Here is a 26,470-nt window from a genome sequence, read left to right as displayed (position 1 = left end):
AGGATAAAAAAGCAGGGCTGAACAGGACTGTTTATAAAAGTGTGTGCACAGAGGAGCAGTTGGGCTGTTAACTGCCCATAGATCTGGACTGACAGGTCAGGAAATTGTTACAGAAGCCTGAAAAGAGAGGGCCCTCCAGAGAGGCCTACTGTCTTTGTCAGCTTGCGCTGCCATAACAAAATACTATCTACTGGGGGGATTAAACAAGAGAAATTTACTTTCTCTCAGTTCCAGAGGCTGGAAAGTCTGAGATCAAGGTGTCAGCCAATTTTGTTATGGTAAAAATCTCTCTTCCTGGCTTGCAGATGGCCCCTTGTTGCTGTGTCTTCAAGTGGAGAAAGAGAGAGACAGACAGAGAGGAGGGCTCATGAGAGAGCAGGCTCTCTGGCATCTCTTCTTCTTTTTTTTAATGGATTTTTTTTTTAAGATTTTATTTTATTCAAAGAGACACAGAGAGAGAGAGAGACAGAGACATAGGCAGAGGGAGGAGAAGCAGGCTTCATTCAGGGAGCCCGAGGTGGGACTCGATGCCGGGACTCCAGGATCACACCCTGAGCTGAAGGCAGGCGCTTAACCACTGAGCCACCCAGGTGTCCCTCTGGGGTCTCTTATAAGAATACTAATCCTGCTGATCAGGGTGCTACCCTTATGACATCATTTTTTAAAAATTTTTATTTATTTATGATAGTCACAGAGAGAGAGAGAGAGAGAGAGGCAGAGACACAGGCAGAGGGAGAAGCAGGCTCCATGCACCGGGAGCCCGACGTGGGATTCGATCCCGGGTCTCCAGGATTGCGCCCTGGGCCAAAGGCAGGCGCTAAACCGCTGCGCCACCCAGGGTTCCCCCTTATGACATCATTTAACTTTAATTACTTCCTTACTCCAGATACATCAGGGGCTTCAACATACAAATTCGGGGAGCAGGGACACAGTTCAGTCTATAACACTCATTGTGGCAGGAACGATGCCTCCTTTGGTCACTAGAGGCAACTGGCCAGAGGCAACTCCCAGGCTGAGAGCCAAAGAATAAATGCCCTCACCTCATTCTCATCGCTTTGTTAAATCTCCTGCTAGGACCGTGTAAGCATCAAACTGCAGCCCAGAAGGCAAAGGAGACAGTTGATATAACCCATCGGGAACAGCTTCTCGGATCTGCAGTGGTAAACAAGACATCTGGTACCATCATTCCTTTGGCCCCTTAGCATCTATTTCTGTTTCTGGGAAAAGTTTGTGTCTCCATCACAAGGAACAGATGAAATCTCCTCGGCTACTGAATCATCATGGGCTGATGTCTGTTCAGTCACATCTGTGTCCAGAACTAAAACACTGGTAATTACTGGGATTCTTCATATAAGGCAGCAGGGGGGAAAAGGCAAAATAAACAAAAAGGAATGCAAACAAGAGTTGATACAGTCCATATACATCTAGACCTGGATGCAGCATAGATTGGTAATCAGAGCTTCCTTTCTCTGGACCATTGTATATGATCATGTTCTCATTTCTCTCTGCCCGTACTCTAGCTGGGCAGGAGTTCTCTCTTGGTAAGATTATCCAAACTTTATTCTTCTAAGATCCTCAATGGATAAACAAATCAATCATAGAATTTTATTCTGAGGGTCTGTTTCCTGGAGTAAATTCTGGTACTACTAATATATGTAGCAGGAGACATATGGAACCTCCAATAAGAGAATTCAAGGAGAACTTAATAAAGGGCCTATGCACAAAGGTATGGGTGGGGTAGGGACAGAATCCAAGCTGTGGTTTTGGCATTCCCTGAGCTGCTAACAGGAAGGATTCTTTAGGTCTAGGCTTGAGAGGAAGGATCCTTTCCCATAATCAAGAATGAGAGGGTCTTGAGAACATATTTTCAGAGGAACTATTGTCTTGTGTAGAGAGGTAGAGCCATCCTGAAGTGACCCTGCAGTAGGGAAGATGGGGGAAGTACTCTCCTCTCTTTCATATTGTTAGGACTCCTCACTGATCAAAACCACATGGAAGTGAGAAACCAAGAAAACCCATATCAATGAGGTCCTTGAGTGACCTCATGGAGCAGAGAAATAGGTAGAGAAAGGTGAAAGGGGACCCTGAAGAGCAAATAAAAGATATCTGGCACCATTAGATTCTTGAAACACAAGCCAAGTGATTCTTAAAACAAAATCTAACCTTCGATGGCTTCCTATTGTCTATCACACAAAATCCAAAGTACTTAACATGATATCTAAATCCCCCCTACCCCAGTCTCTCCTCATCACAGTTTTACCACCTTGACTTTCCCATCTTTTCCAATCCATGTTGCTGTTTGTATCTTGTGCTTTGTATTTTGCTCTTCTTTGTACTGACATTTGAAGGCATTTCTCCATCTGTTCTTAAAACTTGGTTTTTTCTGTGAAGCTGTCAAGTATACACTCATTTGTCTCTTCTCCCACTCTACTTTTTCCAGGTGTTATTATGCTTTTCATTAATGTATCTCTTACTGTATTTATGCATTATGTTCCTTACTCAGAATACAGTTAGGACTTCAACATACCAGTTGCTTGGACTATGTCATTTAATCCTCATAGGAATCCAGCAGTGTGACTATTTGTATTCCTCATGATAAAAAAAGAATCTGAGGGCCAGAGAGATCCAGCCAGAAGCATCTTACCCACTGATGAACTTAGCACAACTAATGGTGGAACATTCAGACGTGGTGAGCCTCCTGATGTGATGCAATGTGAGGTACAGATCATCTCCTATGGATTCCTGGCACAATGTGCAGATGGAGACATAGTAGACGTAACAACCACCAAATAAAATGTGTAATCTTTGATGGGTCCTTGTTCGCCCAAAGTCATAAAGCATGTAGCAGCAGAGTCATAAGTCAAACTTATCTTTGTCCAAGACTGTGGAGATGCTCCCCGTGTCCCAGTCATACCCTCTTGGCACTTACTGTTCCCATCTCTACTGGCCTTTCTGTGTCAAAGGTTTCTGACTTCAAGTACCTGAGACTCTCTGCCTGAAGGCTTTAAATTTTTTTATTTTATTTTATTTTTTGCCCATGCCTGGGGCAGTCCACAAGGGGTTTGAGAGTTAATGACCCTGGGAGTATCCCTTAGCAAATAAAGGAGAAAGTTTGAAGAATACATGTTTCAGCTTCCTCTTTGAGGTAAAAAACCTTGAGGACAGGTCTCCACAATTTCCCAGAGGAGGCCAGTGGAATTTATTCCCAGTTACAGAATTAATCTTCTCTTTCAGTGCACCCTATGTGGACTCCTTCCCTCCCCATCTCATTTCCCCACTGCACTGGCAGGGCTTCCTGGCATTACTTTCCAAATTAAACCAACCACTAACGCTCAACATTCTTTTCCTGGGATCTGTTTCTGGGGGAACCCAGCTTAAAACAGGTGTCAAAACTTTCTCTTAACTTGCTCTTTCCATTAGACAACAGTGTCACCTTCATGAATTCTGTCTTATGATACGGTTGGCAAGAGGCCAAGTTCATAGAATGGGATTGGGTTTCACAGTCATGCAAACCTAGAGCTTCCCCCTGGTTTTTCCACTTGCTTATTGCCTGACATTAGACAAGTAAACTCTTTGAGTCTTAGCATTCTCATTGGTAAAATGGGTGAATAACAGAGAACTTCCTCTATTTATCTACTTTCAACTTATAACTGTCATGGGTATAGTGAATCTTGTTCCTCTTGGTTGCTGTTTCTGGCACTAGATTTATTTAACTGAGTACCTGTGAAAGTTCATAAAGCTAGGTAATAACAGAAGTAGTTTACCACAAGACGTCAGAGATGGGTTGAATAAGCCAGCCATGTGATGCAAGCTGGCTTCTTTTATTATTTTGCTCCTTTCATCAGGTTAGTTAACTGTATAAATAACAATGCTCTCTTACTTTGTGGCTTTATATCTAGATCAGCGCTGTCCAATAGAAATTTCTATGATAATGGAAATGTTATATATCTGGGCTCTTCAATATGGTAGTCACAAGTCACATATGGCTAATGACCACTTGAAATGTGGCTAATATATCTGGGGAATTGAAATTCTAATTTGATTTAATTTAGATAGTCACTACTACATTGGATGAAATAGATCGAGATTAAAAAATGTACATGACAGAAATATTTTTCATATTTTTCTCTTTTATTTTTTCTTCAGAAAGTTATATATCTAGCCTCAACAGTTGTGAACAAAACAACTATTGGTATCTGCAAAAAATATATTCCAAAATTATTGATTTCTACTCCACTGTAAAATACTTGGAAAGAAAAGTTAAAGAAAGAAATGTGGTTGGTGAAATTGTCTTTGTTCTCCTGATCAACATACTAATAATTGGTTTGACCACTCAGTAATCTGTTACTGTGCATACAGTAGCAGAAAAATATGATGCTACTCACAAGAATAATTTTTAAATGAAGAGAATTTTACACAGAAGCCAATTCAACTTACCTCTAGGGATGTAATTGTAAAATCGGTTAGATATCTTTGAATTATTTCTTACTTCTTTTTTCCTTCCTTCTCTTGGAGTCTCCTTTCCAAGAAAGTGTCCAATGTCATCATTTTTCTCCAGCTGATCATATTGCTGTGTCCCCTCCACCCCCTTCCTCTGTAGAACATTACCGTGTACACCCCTCTGGTCAACTCATTTACATTAAAATGTTAATAATTAGCGACATTCCCTCCTCACAGAAAGCTTACACTGTGGAAGGATATGGCACTGGGGTTCAGAAGGCAGGCTTTGGAGTGAGGTGGCTCTGGGTTTTCATTCTAATCCTGCGACCTTCAGTTTTATAACTCAGTGACCTTGGTTTGAGTAAGTCACTTCACCTTTGTAGGTCCCTGATTCCTCAGCTATGATATGGGAATAAAAATAATCCCTCCTCCATGAGGTTAATGTAAATATTAAATAAAATACTATATGCAAAGTGCTTAGCTTAATGCGATAATTATTGAATAAATGTTATTGTTACAAATTAACTTTTTTTTTTAGGAAAAAGTTATTTATATACTCTCAAACAGAAGCCTAATGATAAAATAGCAGCAATAAGTAGACAGCCTGGGGAGAGATTCCAAATACTCAATGTTTGTATTTTTTGAATGAATGAATTGATGAGGAATTCCTAACTTCATGTGACCAACAAATGACCTGTTCTCAACGTGTTCTAGGCTACCTGCTGAGTCTATAGAGTTGGCATTCAGAATGCCAGGTTTAACTAAATTTGGCTTTGTACTCTCAAAAAGATTTGCTATTCAAAATGAGCATACAAATGTCAATGACAAGTGTCATTTGGTAGGGTGGGACTTTAATTTTCTACTTTTGTTATGGCATGTTTGAATTTTTTATAAGCATGGATTATCCTTAGAAAAAGGAAAAGAAATTATATATAGTTATATTTAAAAAATAGCCACAAAGTAGCATCAAGTACCTTGAATTCGTATCACAATATTTATGTGGAGCTTCATGATATAATTCCTGCCTGAAGAAAATTTGTAGTATTTAGCAGTTTTGCCTAAAAAGCCTGAAAGGTTTTTTAGCATTTGTATTTTCTTTATGCTCAGTAATGTAAAAAGTAAGGTTCATATGAAACTGACATTACAGGTTCTCAAAAGACAGAGATACACACACACACACACACACACACACTTTTATAGAAGACTGACACAGGATATCCTTGTTAGAACGAGGTAACATATTTCCTGAACTTCATGGTGATCAGAGCTTCAAGTCACTGTGTATTCCTAATATAGTTCTATTTTTCTCAGAGAGAGAAAGAGAAAAAAAAAAAAAGACTTTTTCCTCAAAGCCAGCAGCTATTGCATTTTTCCCCCCAGTCCATGTGGAGGATAGTGGTAAAGAATTTCATAATTTCCTTTAAGAATTAACATTTTTTTAAAGAAATGTTTTGCAACTAGTGGGATATGATATACAAATAGATGAATCAGTTTAATAAACATGCTATGGTTCCTATTTTTCCAGTTACAGCTCCTAGATGAAACTTAACAACAAAAAGTAAGGAAGTTGATTTTTTTTTATTATATGCCTAAATCAAAGGAATAATTCATTATTGATTTGGATAGATTTGCAAAACCTACGTGATGTTACCCTGGTGAAGTCCTGTGAGACATGACCTCCTGCGTATTGCTAAATTGTACAAAACTTCTAAATAAAACATTACTATCTCTAATTTGCTTGCCAAAAATAATGAATCATAGTAGTTTGCTGTCGGTAAGCTAGCAGCCAGTGACGTCTGTTCCTTTTGCTTTTCTTTACAGTTAGAGCGGGTGGTTGGAGTCTTTATCTTCAAAACCAAACTACTGGGAGCGTTCTGATCCCTAGGACAGTTCCTGCCTCACACTGTTAATCTTAAAAGCTGTGATGGGCACTTACCACTGACTCAGCTATAATTGGTCAAAATCATGAATATCACATATAAACTCCCCAGTTTCTATTCTTCCTTCAACCTTTATTATAACTCCCCTTCTTTTGTCTGGCACGTCAGTGTAGAGCTGGCAGGGGAATTAATTGGGAACTTGACAAATATGATAAATAAAGAATATATAAACTTCGAGACAAAGCCCTGACTGAGCAGTTTTTTATTTGTACAATGAGGATGTTGATACTTACAGAACATGTGAGCACTGAACTGAAATACTTAAAGTATTTAGAAATACTTTTAAAAATTATAAACTAGTACATATTCACTGTTGAATTCTTTTAACTACAAAAAAGTAGAAAAAACAAAAGTAATGCATTATTCAAGTACCTAGAGATGACCACATTTTTCTTTTTTTAAACAAAAAATACTTTGTCAGTTTTGTATCTTGATTTTTTTCGTTTTATCTTATAGTAAGTCACTTATCCTAAGTCACTGAATAACAAAGTTCATTTTTAGACTGCCAGGTTCATGTGCCATTGCTGTTCCTCAGCCTTCAATTCTGAGACTATAAAAGACTAATGCATTACTAAGGAAACTTGAAGAAGCTATCTCTTGGTAATTTTCAAGATAGTGTGGTTCCTCCATTTCTGAACTGACCATCTAGTTTGTTGTCCTAAGAGGGGCTTTCTTTTTCTTTCTTTCTTTTTTAATTAAGGATTTTTTAAAAAAATATATTTTATTTATTTGAGAGAGAGAGAGTGAGTGAGAGCAAGAGAGAGCATGGGCAGGGGGGAGGGACAGAAGGAGAGGGAGAAGCAGACTCTCTGCTGAGCAGGAACCTTGACTCAGGGCTCCATCCAGGATCCCAGGATCATGACCTAAGCCTAAAGCAGATGCTTAACTGACTGAGCCATCCAGATACCCCTGAGATGGGATTTCTATTTTCAAATTAATGTCAGATTGAAAAGTGCAGTATTTACGAACAAATAATGGTGGATATGGGCTAACATTGTAAAAAAATGCATTCATGATTTAAGTGAAGAAACATCTTCAAATTTTATTTTACCTTCCATAAGCATTTCACCAAGGCACTGTGGGTGGGAAGCGTGGGCTTTGTCAACAGCAGCTCTTAGAGAAGCTGGGACTCTTTTGTGGGAACTTTGCAACAGATAAAAGAACTTTTTTGGTATTGAGCTATTAGCCAGACTAGGAAATTAGAAAATGAGTAAAATGATCATACATAAACTATAGGGATCTGGGGCTGAAATAAGACATCTGTGATATTCTAAAGCCAATTGGAGTAGAAGGATAGAGTAGTTCTATACAATTTACATGGAACTGGAGGGTATTATGCTGAGTGAAGTAAGTCAATCGGAGAAGGACAAACATTATATGGTCTCATTCATTTGGGGAATATAAATAATAGTGACAGGGAATAAAGGGGAAAGGAGAAAAAATGAGTGGGAAATGTCAGAAAGGGAGACAGAACATGGAAGACTCCTAACTCTGGGAAACGAACTAGGGGTGGTGGAAGGGGAGGTGGGTGGGGGGTGGGGATGAATGGGTGACGGGCACTGAGGGGGGCACTTGACGGGATGAGCACTGGGCGTTATTCTGTATGTTGGCAAATTGAACACCAATAAAAAATAAATTTATTATTAAAAAAAACTATTTACATGAATGCCAAGAAATTTCTTTTACTTACTACTATGATAAAAGAAGCAAAAGTGATGGTCTGTGAAAGAGAAACTGTTTTGGTTGTGCCTTGGTGATATAAACATAAATGTCACTAAAGAGACTCTTGGCCCTGTGGAGTCCCAGTGCTGTACAGTTGTCTGGGATCCCACTTTACACCAGCAATAGAGCATTTCCTTGCAGCCTATATTTAAACTTGGCACCTGTTGGGGAATACCCCTGGCATGGCCTCAGAATCAATGGTACAGCTGTTAATTTCCACAAGTTGCTTTAGTTACTAGGAGGCTGCTGCCAGACTGGGGAGGCAGAGTGCCATATGGACAAAGGAAGTACCAGAGCATAGGGAATGACTAGAATATTTCAGAGAGATCTGGAATAACAGGTTGTGGCACAATTTATTTCTTCAATTGGGGCCTATAAGCATGACCATAGGAAAACAGCATGAAACGAAACACTGATCATTTATTTAGTCTATCAGCTAAGTTCCTGCTATATGGCAGGGTCTTTCCATTTTCTGGGGATTGTGGTGAACAAGATCGATAATGTCCTTGCTCTTGGGACTTAGGTGTATACTAAATAATATCATCCAACTTCCTTATTTTTTGTTGCTATTTTATTTTTTTTTAATTTTTTTTGTTGCTATTTTAAATCTAGAAGCTGTAAGTGGAAAAATATAAACCTTGAATATTTATATAGCATATTCTAGCAGAGGAGGAAGACAGTAAATGCATTAGTAAGCATATAAGAAAAACGTTGGAACATGATAAGTGCAATATAGAAAATTACAATAGTACTATAAATAATAGGAAGTCACTGGGTGGCTATTTTATACTACTAGCAGTGGGTGAGGGGGATAGGGTTAGAGAAGGCCTATGGAGGTGGCATTTAAACCATGATCCTTTTTTAAAAAAAGATTTTATTTATTTATTCATGAGAGACACAGAGAGAGAGGCAGAGACATAGGCAGAGGGAGAAGCAAGCTCCTCTCAGGGAGCCCAATGCAGAACTCGATCCCAGGACCCGGGGATCACGCCCTGAGCCAAAGGCAGACCCTCAACTTCTGAGCCACTCAGGTGTCCCTAAACCATGATCCTAATGACTAGAAGGATAGAGCCATGTATAGATGAGAGAGGGGAATGAGGGCTAATATAGGCAGAAGCAGCAGTTAATGACAAAGCCCTAAGCTTGCTGTGGTTGAGGAACAGAAGTTGGACAATGAGTAATGGGGGATGGTGTGAAATGGGCTCTAGAAAGGCAGGCAGGCATCTCCAAGCGTTTTTTTTTGTAGGTCAAGGTAAGGAGTTGGGGTTATATTCTAGATAGTATTGGGTGTCTTTAAATGGGGGAGTACTATGACAGGCCTAATTGAATTCCAGTGGCACAATTTACTCAACGTATGACTTGGGGTGAGTTTTATTCATATGTTCAACATCTACTGAGTGCTTGCCAGGCCTGGTGCTTGATTCTGGGGCTACCCAGATTCATCAGACATGGTCTTTACCCTGAATGAGTTCACAGTCTTGTGAGTAGCTTCATCTTTTTTTTTTTTTTTAAAGATTTTCTTTATTTATTCATGAAAGACACACACACACACACACACACACACACACACACACACGAGGTAGAGACACAGAGGGTGAAGCAGGTTCCATGCAGGGAGCCCAATGTGGGACTCGACCCGGGGTCTCCAGGATCACTCCCTGGGCCAAGGCAGGCGCTAAACCTCTGAGCCACCCAGGGATCCCCTGGCTTCATCTTTTTTAACCTTTTTTCTACTTTGGAAAATGGGAATAATAATCTTCAAATTGTTTAGGGGGTTAAACATGATGAATAATAAAGATCTTAGTAAAGGGTCTGAAACATAGCTGCTCAATAGGTGGTGGCTATTATTCTTATTATTGTTATTTATTTCCATTAGTTTATATAAAAGCTTTTTAAAGGAAATAAAATATAAAGATATAATTATTTAATATTTCACATGAATTTTTTACTAAAGAATGGGATCAAGTGACACATAAGTTCTTTGGAAAAGGCCTGAGACAAGGATGTATGTAACTGGCCACATGAGGGAAGGTAAGAATACTATTTGCATGAGTTCTGTAGACATTAGGAAACACATAGCTGTGTGTGTGTGTGTGTGTGTGTGTGTGTGTGTGTGTGTGTATTATCCATTAACTTGCCTTTGCACCTTTCTTGAAAATCTATTGATCACTGTGTGTGGGTCTAGTTCATTTTCAATAATCTATGACGTGTCCTTTCACCAATACTGCACTGCCTTGATTACTGTAGTTTTTACAGTAAGTCTTGAAATCAGGTAGTATGGGTTCTCCGACTTTGACCTCTTTTAAAAAAGTATTTTAGCTATTCTAAATTTTTTGCCTTTCCTCATAAACTTTATAATCAATTTGTTGCTTTTCATAAAAAAGATTCCTGCTGGGATTTTTATTGGGATTGCTCTGAATGTATGGAGCTTGGAGAAGTCTGATTTTTTCATCTTAGAAGTACAGAGTTTTCCAATTCATGACACAGCATATCTCTCCATTTATTTAGGTCTTTGACTCCGAGGGAGGAAAGGGGAAGGAAGAACATTTGCTCTGAACTATGCCTTTACCTAACTTAAGCACTGTTGTAAGATATTAAAAAGCAGAACCTTGTGGCCATGTTTTTGGTTAAGTGTTTTATGTAATATCTAGTGCTCCTAAACATAGTTTTGGTGGTTTTTCTTTTTTGCATTCTTTTAAATATTTTTGGATTAAAAAGTAGACTTGTACATTTTTAATGAAATAAGTTAGCATGAAATCATTGTATATCATCGTTAAATCATTGTATATCGTTTTTGACAATTCAGGAAAAATGACCACCTCTACCCATGATCTCAGGTAATCTAGAGCTGACTAAATTAACTAATAGCAGTCCTGGGTTTATGAATTATTTACTTTCAAAGTAAAGTCATGTATGTTGAGCTTTGTTCATAATAAGAGAAATTTCAATTAAAACTGTTCTGAGGTTAGGTTTTTACCTATCGGATTGGCAAAGATAAGAAAGTTAGGTAATAATGTATTAACCTTCTTTCAGTTGTTCTCCTCTCTAGGGGGTGAAGAATCACTGGGCCAAGGGATCATGTCCACCTGAATCCTCGTCCTGTTCTAGATCACATTCCAAGGAGCTACGATTCTAGGGAGATCTCAAGATAGCATATTACAATGAAAGGGATTTGAGCATCAGAAAACGTTGGGAAGCACTTGCTGGAGTGATCTGCGAGATCTCTGTCAGATCTGTGACTCTAAATCAAGGATTTATGAAGCACTTGCTCAATAGGAAGGTCCTACTTGCTGGCTTTTAAAATTATGAATTATTTTTCTGAGTCTCTAAGAAAGTGTAGGTCTAAAAACGACTGTCACTCTTTCTTAATTCAAACACGGCTAGCTACAGAAGATGTAGAAATGTTAGGCTTATCTTAGACCAACCCCATCTGCTGTGGAACATCTTGCTGCTTGAAGAAGTTCCAGGGGCATTGTCACCAGGCCGTGAAATGTACCCAGTGATCACTGCCCTGTTGCAGGGCAGGCTGATAAGGAACACGCTGATCAATAGCACAGAGTTATCAGCGCCTCACATGCTTTTAAGATAATGGACTCTTGGCAAATCATTTTAGAATAGTGCTTGGGGATTAACTGATAGTTTGAATAGTTTTTGATGGATGATTGATTGAGTTGAGTGATAATTGGGAAATTTAAGATATATACTTTAATGAAATCCAGGTCAAGGATAGCATGCATTGGAATCTCTGGGGAGAGAAGACCACGTTTACAAGATATTTGGCCTTGGTAAAGTGATCTTTATCAAGAAGAATATGTGAGAGACAACAACTAGTTTTTTCTTTTCGACTCTCATTACTTGGATAACTTAATCGAAGTAATAAACAAAAAATCAGAGTAATATCAATGTTTTTTCTTCTTTCATTCTGTAAACTATCATCTGATCCATGCAGAGACCCTACTCCCAGTCTATTCAACATTGCTCAGAACAATGGAGAGGGATAAAATAACCCTGAATTTACATACATTTCACACCATTTATAGAATAAATAATACATCTAAAGGAAAGAGTCATATTTTCTGATAATAGTTACTAAAATAAGTAGTGAAAAGCCTCCTTCATTCTCAAAAACAATCAAACAAAAAATAGGCAATCTTTACTTAAAATATGAGCCAGATTATTTTCACAACAATGAGGACCAATTAAAACAGTTTGGGAAGAAATTAGAAGTGGACTGGCTGTTGAATGGCATTGCACATCTCCCGCTCCCCCACCATTTTTGTGCCTACTTGTCATTGAACGTTTTCACACACCAAAAACTTGTCCCTCATAGAACTGCTTTAAAACTCAATTACTCTAGGGGCGCCTGGGTGGCTCAGTCAGCTAAGCATCTGCCTTCTGCTCAGGTCATGATCTCAGAGTCTTGGGATCAAGCCCCACATTGACTTCCTCCTTGGCGGGGAGTCTGCTTTTCCCTCTCCCTCTGCCCCTTCCCCTTGCACATGCTTTCTCTCCCTCTCTCTCAAATAAATAAATATAATCTTTAAAAATAAAACTATTACTCTTATATACTACAAATGCTGACAAGTGCAAACTGACCTGGTATTATACTGCTGTAAATTACACCAAAGCTCCCAGACTAAGGGCTATTCCTAATGCTATTGGAGAACCTGAGCTTTTTCTCAACTTCCATGGGAACGTCCTGGGCAATAGCATCTACTAACTTGACTGATGGTGATTGGGTGCTAGGAACTAAGAATAATAGCTGACTTGAAGAGACAGTTGAAGTTAATCTCAAGGAAGCATATACACTAGAAAATCAGAACAAATGGACATCTCAAATCATAAATAACAGAAGAGAATAACTCCACTTTTCAAAAAGTAAAGTGACGGTTGTATGGATTTCTGTGCATTTTGATATGCAATTATTATCCAAGTCTTTGGTGATTACTGAGGACATCATATAGAGATTTTTCTAGTGTAGAACTTGGGTAATAATTCGGATCCTAGTGATGGAATATCTGTGTCTCTCTCATATTTCCCACATTGTTTTCTTTTTCTTCTTTACTCCTTCTCCCTTTTTTTTCTTTATTTCTATTCTTCTTTCATTTTGTTCTTTGTCTTTCTTATTCCTTTCTCCAGTGACAAAGCTTTAAATCTCTCAGTTGTGGTCAAGATTAAAATTACCTTGGACGTACTTATATTTTTTCTGTTAAAGCCAGTACAAGCCAGAGCCTTTAAGTATTCACACCAAAAGCTTCTTTTTACATTTGGGGTATGTGAAACCCAGAATTTGCTTGTACTTGAGGTAGTGACTGTGGGATATGAGCCACATGAATCAGCAAACCTGGAAACAGTATTTGGCTTCAGACTAATATTTATCAATCCTATGGCTAACTCTGACAGATTATATTTTTCTTTTGAAGAGATATGAATGAATTATTTTCAGTTTTGTGAAGATTTGACATTAATTTTTTTAGTGGGCTCCACACCCAATGTGGGACTTGAACTCATGACCCTAATAAGATCAAGACCTGAGCTGAGATCAAGAGTCAGATACTTAACGGATGGAGCCACCTAGACACCCTGAAGACTTCTTATTGTCCCATTATTCTTTTTTCGTTGGGTGCCTCCAATTTGTCAAATTCTAAATTAGCTAATTTCATTAAGCAGAACTATATTTGGCAATTAACCAAGGTCATTGAAACTTTACTCTGCACTGAGTTTTATAAAGAAGGGAAAGACAGTCTCTGCTTTCAGTAAACTTACAATCTAGTTTGTGACAAAAAGCAAAAACTTTGTTCTCCCTTCTTGAAATGGGCCCTGCCTGCTTCTCTATCTAAAGTCATCCTTTTGGAGGAAGTTGTCAATATCTCTAGACCATCCATCTGGGGGAAATACTTTTATCATTGAAATTGATCATTAGTTTTGTAATTAGTTACATGTTAGTTTCCACTAGAAGAGGAGGGTTCACTCCTTGACAACAGGACTTTTGTTTTAATTTACCTAATTTCTGATATATATGTGTATATATATATATATATATATACACACATATATATGTATATATATGTGTGTATATGTATATGTGTATATATGTGTGTATATATATAGTAGGTGCTCAAAAATGTTAGGTTTTATTTTATTTTAAAGATTATTTATTTATTTATTTATTTATTTATTTATTCATGAGAGACAGAGACAGAGAGAGGCAGAGGGAGAGGGAGAAGCAGGCTCCGTGCAGGGAGCCCGATGTGGGACTCGATCTCGGGTCTCCAGGATCATGCCCTGGGCCAAAGGCGGTGCTAAACTGCTGAGCCACTGGGGCTGCCCAAATGTTAGGTTTTAGATTGAAGAATTGAACCCTGAATTATGAGCTACTGTAATATACAAAAACAATTCTCAAGAATATAAAAATGTATCAGAATGTCTTGTCACAAATTCCAAGCAAATCAGAAATCATAAGCATTCTTTTAATTCTTAGCATTCAATTTCAGTTCTTTTTTTAAATTTTTTATTTATTTATTTTTTATTATTTTTTTAATCTCATAGTTCTTATTCAAGATTCCTTTTATCAGTGTTTCTTTAGCCACAGCAAAATCTCTCATTTATATAGTTTTTTTGTGTGTGGTTGTTGGCATATCAGCCCATTCTGAAGCTATTCATTTTGCTGTTTTTATAGGTGTTGAGTATTTTTTGTTTTCAGGATATTGAACAAGATGTCACAATGAGCTTTTGCTAAATTACAGTCTGTACAATTGATGAACCCTTTATTTCTGCTCAGGATTATAGAGAATTTAACTTTGTGTTCTTTTCTAAATTGATAACAGCTTGTTTTACAAATCTATTTTTAGATTGGATGTGTTTGAAAATGCTTCAGGAAATAATGTAAGTGACCACCGATTTTGTTTTGGCATGTTTTTATTTTATAATGCGTGCTCTGTGACCTAGTAGATATATGGCAGATTTCAATTTATTAGACATAATACTTATAACTTTTAACCCCTGGAAAGGAGAATGAGCAGAAAGCCTGATTAATTGTTGGTGTAGTGATCCTTTGGCCATGCTTGCTGAATGATTTACACTGGTGTTTTGTTAGATCCTGCTGAACAAAGCCTCATTCACTGTGGGTGTTCAATAAAAACAGTCATGGGGTTAGGAACTTGCAATCTCAAAGAAAATACAGTACAATCTGAACAAAATAAAATTTCTAATTTAACGTCTTCTAGATTTTTCTGCCCAAATCATCTCTCATTCTAATTGCTTTGATCATATTTATACTCTTTTAGAAACATGGCTTATCTATATTTTTGTGCCAACTTGAATGATCTCTTTTAGTGTTTAGCATCCTTTGCCATGTCCATATAATTTTTCCATGTCTCATTTTCTAGTATTTTCATGTCAAACAAACCTTCCATGTTCTTCATGGGGAAACAGCTGAGTGAGGTGACTCATGAAAAGATGCTCTATTCCACTCTATTCTTCAGGGACTTTCCACAAGGTTGTTTTAGAAATAGATTATGTTTCTCGAAAGGAAATACACTTAGAATTTTTGTTCTTGCCTATTTTGGCCCGTCTAGACATTGGCCCTTTCAAATAGACACTTAAATAACAAGTGCAGCACATGGGAAAGAAAAGCAGAGCACTCCAGGGATTGTTTTGCACATTAATCACTCACAAATGTTTGTTTCAGTGTTGAAAAGTCAGTTAATTAACTAACTGGACACGCTTAAGAAATTAAAAAAAAATTTGCTGCGGTCAAATGCCATACACTATTAAATATTAGAGGTAGAGAGTAGAGTGCACAGAATCTCTGCTGTCAAGGACTGACAGTCTAATGGAAAAGGCAGACTAATGGATCGGTGACACACTCTATCCTATGATGGCATCCCAGGGTACCTGTGAGATGTGTTCCCACAAAGCTTTATGAAGAGATGATCCTGGAGCTGAACCTTGGAAGATGAGCATCCCTAAGAGAAAAAAAAAAAGTTGGATATCAAAAGAGTATTCCACACAGGGAATAGCATGAGTGAGAACAGGAATCCTTAAAATACTGTGACACATTTGTGAATTATCTGTATCTCAACGTTATTGAGTGAGAAGAGTGAAAAGGAGTGACAACACATGATGCTGTAAAAAGAGGTGGAGTCAAGTCAGGATACCTTGGAAATCGTGGTTGAGGATGCTTGGGGTGATTTCAGTGCTAGGTTTTAGAATATGGGAAATGATACTATTTGTTCCTGAGCAAGAGAACTTGCTTCCTCTCTCTCCCTTCCATGTGAGGACACAGCGAGAAGACAGCTGTTAGCAAGGCAGAAAGACAGGCCCCAAAGGAATGAAATTGGCTGGCACCTCAACCCTGGACTTCCCAGCCTCCAGAACTGTGAAAAATAAATGTCTGTTATTTAAGCCATCCAGTTAATGGTATTTTATTAGAGCAGCCTGAGCAAACTAGGACAGTTCCTCATTGTTTTCAGTGATACCATATTCCTAGTCAGGCATGCTAGACATTCAGGAATCTCCTGTTTGTGCCTCCAGGACCTGTGAATCTTGTTGGTTCTCTTTTCTGGTATTCCTGCACTGTTCCGTACCATGGTTTCCTGTCATTTGATGTCTGGACTATTTCTTTCTTTCCTGTTTTTTTTTTTTTTTTTGTATATATATATTTTTTTTATTGGAGTTCGACTTGCCAACATATAGCATAACACCCAGTGCTCAATCTGTCAAGTGCCCCCCTTGGTGCCCGTCACCCAGTCACCCCATCCCCCCGCCCATCTCCCCTTCTACTACCCCTTGTTTGTTTCCCAGACTTAGGAGTCTCTCGTGTTCTGTCATCCTCACTGATATTTCCCACTCATTTTCTCTCCTTTCCCCTTTATTCCCTTTTACTATTTTTTATATTCCCCAAATGAATGAGACCATATGTTTGTCCTTCTCCGATTGACCTACTTCACTCAGCATAATACCCTCCAGTTCCATCCATGTTGAAGCAAATGGTGGGTATTTGTCATTTCTAATGGCTGAGGAATATTCCATTGTATACATAGACCACATCTTCTTCATCCATTCATCTTTTGATGGACACCGAGGCTCCTTCCATAGTTTGGCTATTGTGGACGTTGCTGCTAGAAACATCGGGGTGCAGGTGTCCCGGCATTTCATTGCATCTGAATCTTTGGGGTAAATCCCCAACAGTGCAATTGCTGGGTCGTAGGGCAGGTCTATTTTTAACTCTGAGGAACTTCCACACAGTTTTCCAGAGTGGCTGCACCAGTTCACATTCCCACCAACAGTGTAAGAGGGTTCCCCTTTCTCCACATCCTCTCCAATGTTTGCTGTTTCCTGTCTTGTTAAACTTCCACATTCTCACTAGTGTGAGGTGCTATCTCATTGTGCTTTTGATTTGTATTTCCCTGATGGCCAGTGATGCAGAGCATTTTCTCATGTGCGTGTTGGCCATGTCTATGTCTTCCTCTGTGAGATTTCTGTTCATGTCTTTTGCCCATTTCATGATTGGATTGTTTGTTTCTTTGGTGTTGAGTTTAATAAGTTCTTTATAGATCTTGGATACTAGGCCTTTATCTGATAGGTCATTTGCAAATATCTTCCCCCAGTCTGCAGGTTGTCTTTTAGTTTTGTTGACTGTTTGTTTTGCTGTGCAGAAGCTTTTTTATCTTGATTAAGTCCTAATAGTTCATTTTTGCTTTTGTTTCCCTTGCCTTCATAGATGTATCTTGCAAGAAGTTTCTGTGGCCAAGTTCAAAAAGGGTGTTGCCCGTGTCCTCCTCTAGGATTTGGATGGATTCTTGTCTCACATTTAGATCTTTCATCCATTTTTGAGTTTATCTTTGTGTCTGGTATAAGAGAATGGTCTATTTTCATTCTTCTGCATGTGACTGTCCAATTTCCCCAGCACCATTTATGGAAGAGACTTTTTTCCAGTGGATAGTCTTTCCTGCTTTGTGGAGTATTAGTTGACCGTAGAGTTGAGGGCCCATTTTTGGATTCTCTATTCTGTTCCATTGATCTGTGTGTCTGTTTTTGTGCCAGGACCACACTGTCTTGATGATCACAGCTTTATAGTACAACCAGAAATCTGGCATTGTGATGCTCCCGGCTCTGGTTTTCTTTTTCAATATTCCCCTGGCTATTCGGGGTCTTTTCTGATTTCACACAGATCTTAAGATGATTTGTTCCAACTCTCTGAAGAAAGTCCATGGTATTTTGATAGGGATTGCATTGAATGTGTAAATTGCCCTGGGTAGCATTGACATTTTCACAATATTAATTCTTCCAATCCATGAGCATGGAGTATTTTTCCATCTCTTTGTGTCTTCCTCAATTTCTTTCAGAAGTGTTCTGTAGTTTTTAGGGTACAGATCCTTTACCTCTTTGGCTAAGTTTATCCCTGGGTATCTTATGCTTTTGGGTGCAATTGTAAATGGGATTGACTCCTTAATTTCTTTTTCTTCAGTTAGTGTATAGAAATGCCACTGATTTCTGGGCATTTGATTTTGTAACCTGCCCAAATTGCTGTATGAGTTCTAGCAATCTTGGGGTGGAGTCTTTTGGGTTTTCTGTGTACAGTATCATGTCAACTGCAAAGAGGGAGAGTTTGACTTCTTCTTTGCCAATTTGAATGACTTTTATTTCTTTTTGTTGCCTGATTGTTGAGGCTAGAACATCTAGTACTATGTTGAATAGCAGTGGTGAGAGTGGACATCCCTGTTGTGTTCCTGATCTTAGGGGAAAGGATCCCAGTGATTTCCCATTGAGAATGACATTTGCTGTGGGCTTTTTGTAGATGGCTTTTAAGATGCTGAGGAATGTTCCCTCTATCCCTATACTCTGAAGAGTTTTGATCAGGAATGGATGCTGTATTTTGTCAGCATCTATTGAGAGGATCATATGGTTCTTGTTTTTTCTCTTGTTGATATGATTTATCACGTTGATTGCTTTACTAGTGTTGAACCAGCCTTGCATCCCAGGGATAAATCCCACTTGGTCATGGTGAATAATCATCTTAATGTACTGTTGGATCCTGCTGGCTAGTATCTTGTTGAGAATTTTTGCATCCACGTTCATCAGGGATATTGGTCTATAATTCTCCTTTTTGGTGGGGTCTTTGTCTGGTTTTGGAATTAAGGTGATGTGGGCCTCATAGAACGAATTTGGAAGTACTCCATCTCTTTCTATCTTTCAGAACAGCTTTAGTAGAATAGGTATGGTTTCTTCTTTAAATGTTTGATAGAATTCCCCTGGGAAGCCATCTGGCCCTGAACTTTTTTGTTTTGGGAAGTTTTTATGACTGCTTCAATTTCCTCCCTGGTTATCGGCCTATTCAGGTTTTCTATTTCTTCCTGTTCCAGTTTTGGTAGTTTGTAGTTTTCCAGAAATGCGTCCATTTCTTCTAGATTCCTAATTTATTGGCGTATAGCGGTTCATAATATGTTTTTAAAATCGTTTGTATTTCCTCGGTATTGATTGTGATCTCTCCTTTTTCATTCATGATTTTATTAATTAGTCTTTTCTCTTTTGTTTTTAATAAGGCTGGCTAGTGGTTTATCTATCTTATTAATTCTTTCAAAGAACCATCTCCTGGTTTTGTTAATCTGTTCCACAGTTCTTCTGGTCTCGATTTCATTGAGTTCTGCTCGAATCTTTATGAACTCTCTTCTTCTGCTGGGTGTAAGTTTTATTTGCTGTTCTTTCTCCAGTTCCTTTAGGTGTGAGGTTAGCTTGTGTATTTGAGTTCTTTCCAGTTTTTTGAGGGATGCTTGTATTGTGATGTATTTCCCTCTCAGGACTGCTTTTGCTGTATCCCTAAGATTTTGAATGGTTGTATCTTCATTCTCATTAGTTTCTATGAATTTTTAAAATTCTTCTCTGATTTCCTGGTTGACCTTTTCATCTTTTAGCAGGATGGTCTTTAACCTCCACGTGTTTGAATTTCTTCCAAATTTCTTCTTGTGATTGAGTTCAAGTTTCAAAGCATTATGGTCTGAAAATATGCAGGGGACAATCCAATCTTTTGGTATCGGTTGAGACCTGATTTGTGACCCAGTATGTGGTCTATTTTGGAGAAAGTTCCATGTGCACTTGAGAAGAATGTGTATTCAATTGTGTTCGGATGCAAAGTTCTGTATATATCTGTGAAATCCATCTGGCCCAGTTGGATTTGATCCACTTAAAGCTCTTGTTTCTTTAGTGATATTGTGCTTAGAATATCTGTCATTTGCAGAAAGCACTGTGTTGAAGTCTCCCAGTATTGGTGTATTATTATCTAAGTATGTCTTTACTTTGGTTATTAATTGATTGATATACTTGGCAGCTCCCACATTAGGGGCATAAATATTCATGATTGTTAGGTCCTCTTGTTGGATAGATCCTTTAAGTATGATAGAGTGTCCCTTTTCATCTCTTACTACAGTCTTTGGGATAAACTTTATCTGATATGAGGATTGCTACCCTAGCTTTCTTTTGAGGACCATTGGAATGGTAAATGGTTCTCCAACCTTTCATTGTCAGGCTGTAGGTGTCCTTAGGTCTCAAATGAGTCTCTTGTAGACAGCAAATAGATGGGTCTTGCTTTTTTATCCAGTCTGAAACCCTGCGTCTTTTGATGGGATCATTTAGCCCGTTCACGTTCAGAGTTACTATTGAAAGATATGAATTTAGTGTCATCGTAATACCTATTCAGCCCCTGTTTTTGTGGTTTTGTGGATTGCTTCTTTGGGCTTCCTCTTCCTTTTACAGAGTCCCCTTAGTATTTCTTGGAGAGCCGGTTTGGTGGTCACATATTCTTTCAGTTTCTGCCTATCTTGGAAGCTCTTTATCTCTCCTTCTATTCTGAATGAGAGCCTTGCTGGATAAAGTATTCTTGGCTGCATGTTCTTCTCATTTAGGACCCTGAATATATCCTGCCAGCCCTTTCTGGCCTATCAGGTCTCTGTGGAGAAGTCTGCTGTTAATCTAATATTTCTCCCCATATAAGTTAGGGATCTCTTGTCTCTTGCTGCTTTAAGGATTTTCTCTTTATCTTTGGAATTTGCAAGTTTCATTATTAAATGTCAAGGGGTTGTACGGTTTTTATTGATTTTGGGGGGGGGGGCGGGAATCTCTCTATCTCCTGAATCTGAATGACTATTTCCCTCCCCAAATTAGGGAAGTTCTCAGCTATGATTTGTTTAAAGATGATTTCTGGTCCTCTGTCCCTTTCAGCATCCTCTGGAACCCCAATTAAAACACCTGAGGCTGTCGTTTATTTCCCTTAACCTTTCCTCACGATCTTTTAATTGTTTTTCTCTTTTTTCTTCAGCTTCTCTCCTTTCCATCAACTTGTCTTCTATGTCACTCACTTGTTCTTCTACCTCATTAACCCTCGTCATTAGGACCTCCAGTTTGGATTGCATCTCATTTAATTGATTTTTAATTTCAGCCTGATTAGATCTAAATTCTGCAGTCATGAAGTCTCTTGAATCCTTTATGCTATTTTCCAGAGCCACCAGTAGCTTTATAATTGTGCTTCTGAACTGGCTTTCTGACATCGAATGGTAATCCAAATTCTGTAACTCTGTGGCAGAGAGTATTGTTTCTGACTCTTTCTTTTGTGGTGAGTTCATCTTTCTAGTCATTTTGCTCAGGGCAGAGTGGCTAAAAACGAGTTGTACTTGTTAGAAGCGCAAACTCTTCTCTCTGTAGCATTCCTGCTGTCCTCTCTTTAAATCTCAGGTCAAATTCATAGGTTTTCAGGATGATTTGAAAGTTATCTAGGTAAGTTGGTGGGGACAGGTGACTTGGGGATCCTACTCTTCTGCCATCTTGCCCCACCGCCTCTGGACTATTTCAATAGTCTAATTGGTCTCATTTTTGTCTCCAAGCTCTCAAAAGACAAGCTCTCAAAAGAACAGGAAGCATGGACACAAAGTGAAGTATTCTTCTCCAAAAAAATTTAGTGGCTCTCCATTGTCTGAAAAATAATATTCAAATGCAGTGCAGAATACAAAGCCTCCTCCTACCCCCGCCCATGGCCTCAATTATCTTTCCAGTGTCATCTCTTAATATGCCAGCCATGTGCTTTTTGTTGTAGCCACTTGGAGTTTAGTTCATTAGGAGCTTCCAAGTTGGAGAACACATTGATGTGCTAGAGCGTGAGGGCCCTGATTCAACGAGGAGAAGGCACAGAAGCTTTGCACTGGGGACTCTTCCAGACCTTGCCTTACAAGTTTCTTCATTTGGTTGGTCCTCTATATCCTTAATAATAAAACTGTGATAGTAAGTTTCACACTTTCCTGAGTTTTGTCAGTCATTCTAGTGAACAATCAAACCTTAGGGGGTCATGGGTCCCCAAATTTGTAGCCAGTTAATCAGGAATTTGATTAACTGAAAATGTGACCATCATCTGAAGTGGGGAGCTATCTTGTGGAGGACTGAGCCCTAAAATTGAGGGCTGGTTAGTACCAGAAATGAATTACAGTACATCGTTTGAGGTGGAAATGAAATAATGTCACAGAACGAAAGCCATTTTGGTGATTGCAGCAGTTTAGTCATTTTCAATGGGAATTTTTTTGGGGGGTGATCCAAAACTAAATAAGATCAGCACTGCTTTAAAAAAGTCCTTACGAAATAAGAGGATATGCAAAAATCTCAATGTTTAAAGTATCCATTTCTGTCCATTTCATTTTTCATCATAGTGTTCAGGAAAATTAGTGTTACCATCAAGATGGCTTAATCCCTAGAATTACATTTCTGTTTTTCAAATTGATAACCTGTTTGTTTTTACTCTTAGAGTTTTTTTTTTTTTTCCCTCCAGGATATAAACTACCTGCTATACTGTTGCAGAAAGGGAAACCAAGTGGAAATTGGAGACGTGACTTCTATCCTTTTTGCCACGCAGAGGCCAGGCAGAGAGAGAAGAACTCATGATCACATGGGCCTGTTTACTCTAAGCATATCTGGGAACTATCTAGATATTCACATGAGAACATATGACTCCTCTCTTCTCCATTTCTTTTTGGGTATTATATTTTGTCATTTGTCATCCAGTTAGGCCTTTTCTTTTTTCTCCTTGTGGTTAAGTTTGATGGCATCTGATTTTATGCTGCCTCTTTGGAAGTTGCCCTTTCCATTCTCCTTTCACTTGTTCACCCTACATTTCATTTCAGCTCTGCTTCTATAGCCCCTGGGTACTATGCTGACCTTCTGAAGCTCTTGCTTTCCACACTGCAAGGCCATCGCATTGCCATCTGCCTAACAGTTGGCTCATTTGCCTACTGTGGCTTTTTGGGGGGGAAGTGTAAAGCAAACTTCTGAAAAATGTGGAGACCAATCCAACCAATTTAATTATTTCTCCCGAAGGGTTCTTAACACAATGTCCTTCCTTTTATTCTTATTTTATTACCCAAGGAAAGAAAATTTACTTAGCTCCTTTTTTTAACCCAAGATTTTGCTCATCAATTAATATTTATTGAGTTTATTTCCCCTGGAGGAACAGTTTTATTCTTTGCAAATAGTAAGTTGTCAAATCTTTGTGCCGAAGACACATTTCACCAGATCTGCTTGAAAGATCACATTTCTTTTTAGAGGTCCATTTATTTTTTCAGTTGGTGTGTTTTTCTCTGGTAAATGTGATCAGCTAACAGCAAGGGGTGAAGTTTAACTAAACAGAATTTCTCATCCAGTTGAGATAAATGGACTTCGGTTTGAGGGCATTATTTATACCTTTATTTATATTTGACTAGATCTCATCAGTTACTGAAGAGCATTCACGTACTATTATTTAGTGTGGCAAGATGATACACAGACTGTTCATCACATGTCTGTTTACATTATAATTCTGTTTTATTGTGTGTTATGGATTTGTATTTATGAAAATAATTTTATAAGTTCAAACTCAAAGCACTTTTTGGTTTATTAACACACATTTCCACAGTTACTATTGTTGGGTGGTTTTTGTCCATGGTTCTGTTCTTAACCCCTTGACTATGGTACTTCATCCCCACCTCATATTTTTTTCCCTGACTCCATAATCCTGTGAAGAGGGAATAAATATCAACAGTGAGAGGAGCCACCTGAACAACTTTCAAAGGCTTGTTAGAGACCCATATACAATTCTCTCAAGTCAAAGGAATGTTGTCTAAAAAGCTTTCTAAGAAGTGTCTTTTTTCTTGATTATAAAAGTAGTTATCACAAGAAATCTAGAAATATATTCTATATATATATTCTAAATCACATACAACCATGATAACATTCCTTGGTGATAGATGGTGATTCCCCAGTGCACTTCCTTTCAGTCTTCTTGTATGGCTTTCCTAAATGTGCTAATAGATGTATTATTGTTTCCCCAGCCCAACAGAATTGAGATCATATTTATATCTCCTTCTTAACTGATTTTTGCTTTAATTTCACTTTATTTTTCACAGACCTTAAGAAGATTGGGATAAATTTACCTAAACAATCTTTTTATCCCCCTCTTTACATAAAATAACTGCATTGAAGAGAAGGACATATGATTTATTGTTTACTTTGCTATTTCTCAGTGCTTTTCTTATTTTTACTTCCTATTTTTGATATTCTCTTTATCAGAGATTACCCAGAGCATTATCTAATGAAAATAAAGTCTTGCAAAATGAAGTCTGCTTTCACCATGACTGAGTCAAAACTGATCAAACTGCCAAAAGAGCTAAATAAAATGGAATAAGGAATCACCTGGTACAATGATCCTCTGTAGCAACATAAACCTGAATAATCCATTTGGGATTTTTTTTGTATGTGTCTGTCTGAAAACATTTACTACAAACAATGCTTTCCCTATATCAAAGTAATATTTAAACATTCATTAAAACTGTAGGGGATCAGCCACAACAAGTATCAAATGCTTGCTTTATACAATGTGGAAGATACCTTTCACATGCTAGTTACTAAATAAATGTAAGAGGAAGACCAGAATTTTTGGTTTCTGACCTGGAAGTGTTTTTACTCCTAAATAGGGACAAAGAGACAGAAGGAGGAGGCAATTAACATTAGCTGCTTGCTTCTATTTTGGACAGTGTTAGGTACTCTACATTCTAAATCCTTCCTACTCTAAAAAGTAAGTGTCCTATTCTACTAAATTATGTTAATTTTGTCTCCCAATATATGCATTTTATTGAAGATATATGGATAAAAAGTGGAATTATTTTTCTTTCCTAATGAACAATATGCACGAAGACCATCCAGGGCTAGTAAACTGTTCTAGAAAAGTGACAAGGCTATGCAAAGGGATCTGGGGAGGTGTCTTACTGGGCACAATGCCACCCTAAACAAGGGAGGGTGATGTTAAAAATGATAAAGGGGAGAATGGATGCCTCTAGAATCTCTCCCATCAGTACTGCTTACTCACCAAGACCAATATCCTGTCTTGCATGGATTCCTGCGATTAACTTTGTATTGGTTACTTAACGTCTGGTCTTGTGCAACTTCAGTCCATTCTCCATACTTCCACTAGAGTGATCTTCCTTGAACATAAGCGTGTGTGTCACTAACTTGCTCAAAGCACTTCAATGGCTCTTTGTTGTTCTTAAGTTAAAGTTCAAGTTCCTTAAGATGGCATTCAAAGGTCTTCAAGATCTGGATCTATCAATCTACATGTTTTTTTTTTTTTCCCCCATTATTGTACCTTTAAGGAGACTTCTTAGAAAATTTTTTCCTAAATGCCTACCCATCCCTTCTCCCCCATGAAATTTAAATACCACAAATTGTATGCCTGTTTATATGGCCCTTTGCAGGCCATAGAACATTGTGTATTTTTTTTCACAACCCCAAAACCAATTTTCATCATTATTGCCCCTGATAACCCATGGTTAGATTATCCTGCTATTGGAATTATACCCAAATGTCAGGGGCCAAGGCAACAAAGTCAAGCTATATGACCATTGCAGGTCAAGCTGTGGACTCTAGGACTCAAGCAAACAGTCACTACTGGAAACATTGCTGGTCTCCAGGCAGAGACAATGAGTGCATGGCAACTCACAAAGAATTGCTTACAGCTTCTAAAACTTCTGCTCAGAGGTGACCTTTTGCTCACTTTCCATTTGCAAATCAAGTCACATTGCCCACCTTATATTTTGTGGGGAAGAGGAGAGAAAGGTACAATCTTAACCTGTGGCTGAAAAGAAAAAATAAGACACCTCAGAATATTTGTGAAGAGCCATAATGACTGTTACAGTTATGGTCCGAACAATCTTGAGAAGTGGGGAGGAAGCAGGACTAAACTTTAAAGTTGTCAGAGTCATTTGTTCAAAAGCCTGCAGAAGCCAAAGTAGGATTTGAACCCAGGTAACTGGGATTTACTTGTTTGTTTTACTCCCTGTCTCTGGGGTTCAATCCTGCCC

The 26,470-nt window shown here is 38.3% G+C and overlaps 1 long non-coding RNA gene across 1 annotated transcript; it reads left to right on the top strand.

Annotated features, from left to right (window-relative positions):
* Positions 1 to 1,070: 1,070 nt before the first annotated feature.
* On the top strand, positions 1,071 to 24,731 carry LOC140626972 (uncharacterized). The gene is made up of 2 exons (XR_012025932.1): positions 1,071 to 1,329; positions 22,912 to 24,731. It is a non-coding gene; the product is annotated as an uncharacterized lncRNA (long non-coding RNA).
* The last annotated feature ends 1,739 nt before the right edge of the window (positions 24,732 to 26,470 follow it).

The sequence above is a fragment of the Canis lupus genome, chromosome 38, assembly GCF_048164855.1.
Source record: "Canis lupus baileyi chromosome 38, mCanLup2.hap1, whole genome shotgun sequence".
In the NCBI taxonomy this organism is placed as follows: Eukaryota; Metazoa; Chordata; class Mammalia; order Carnivora; family Canidae; genus Canis; species Canis lupus.
This window is presented reverse-complemented; position numbering and strand designations above follow the sequence as displayed.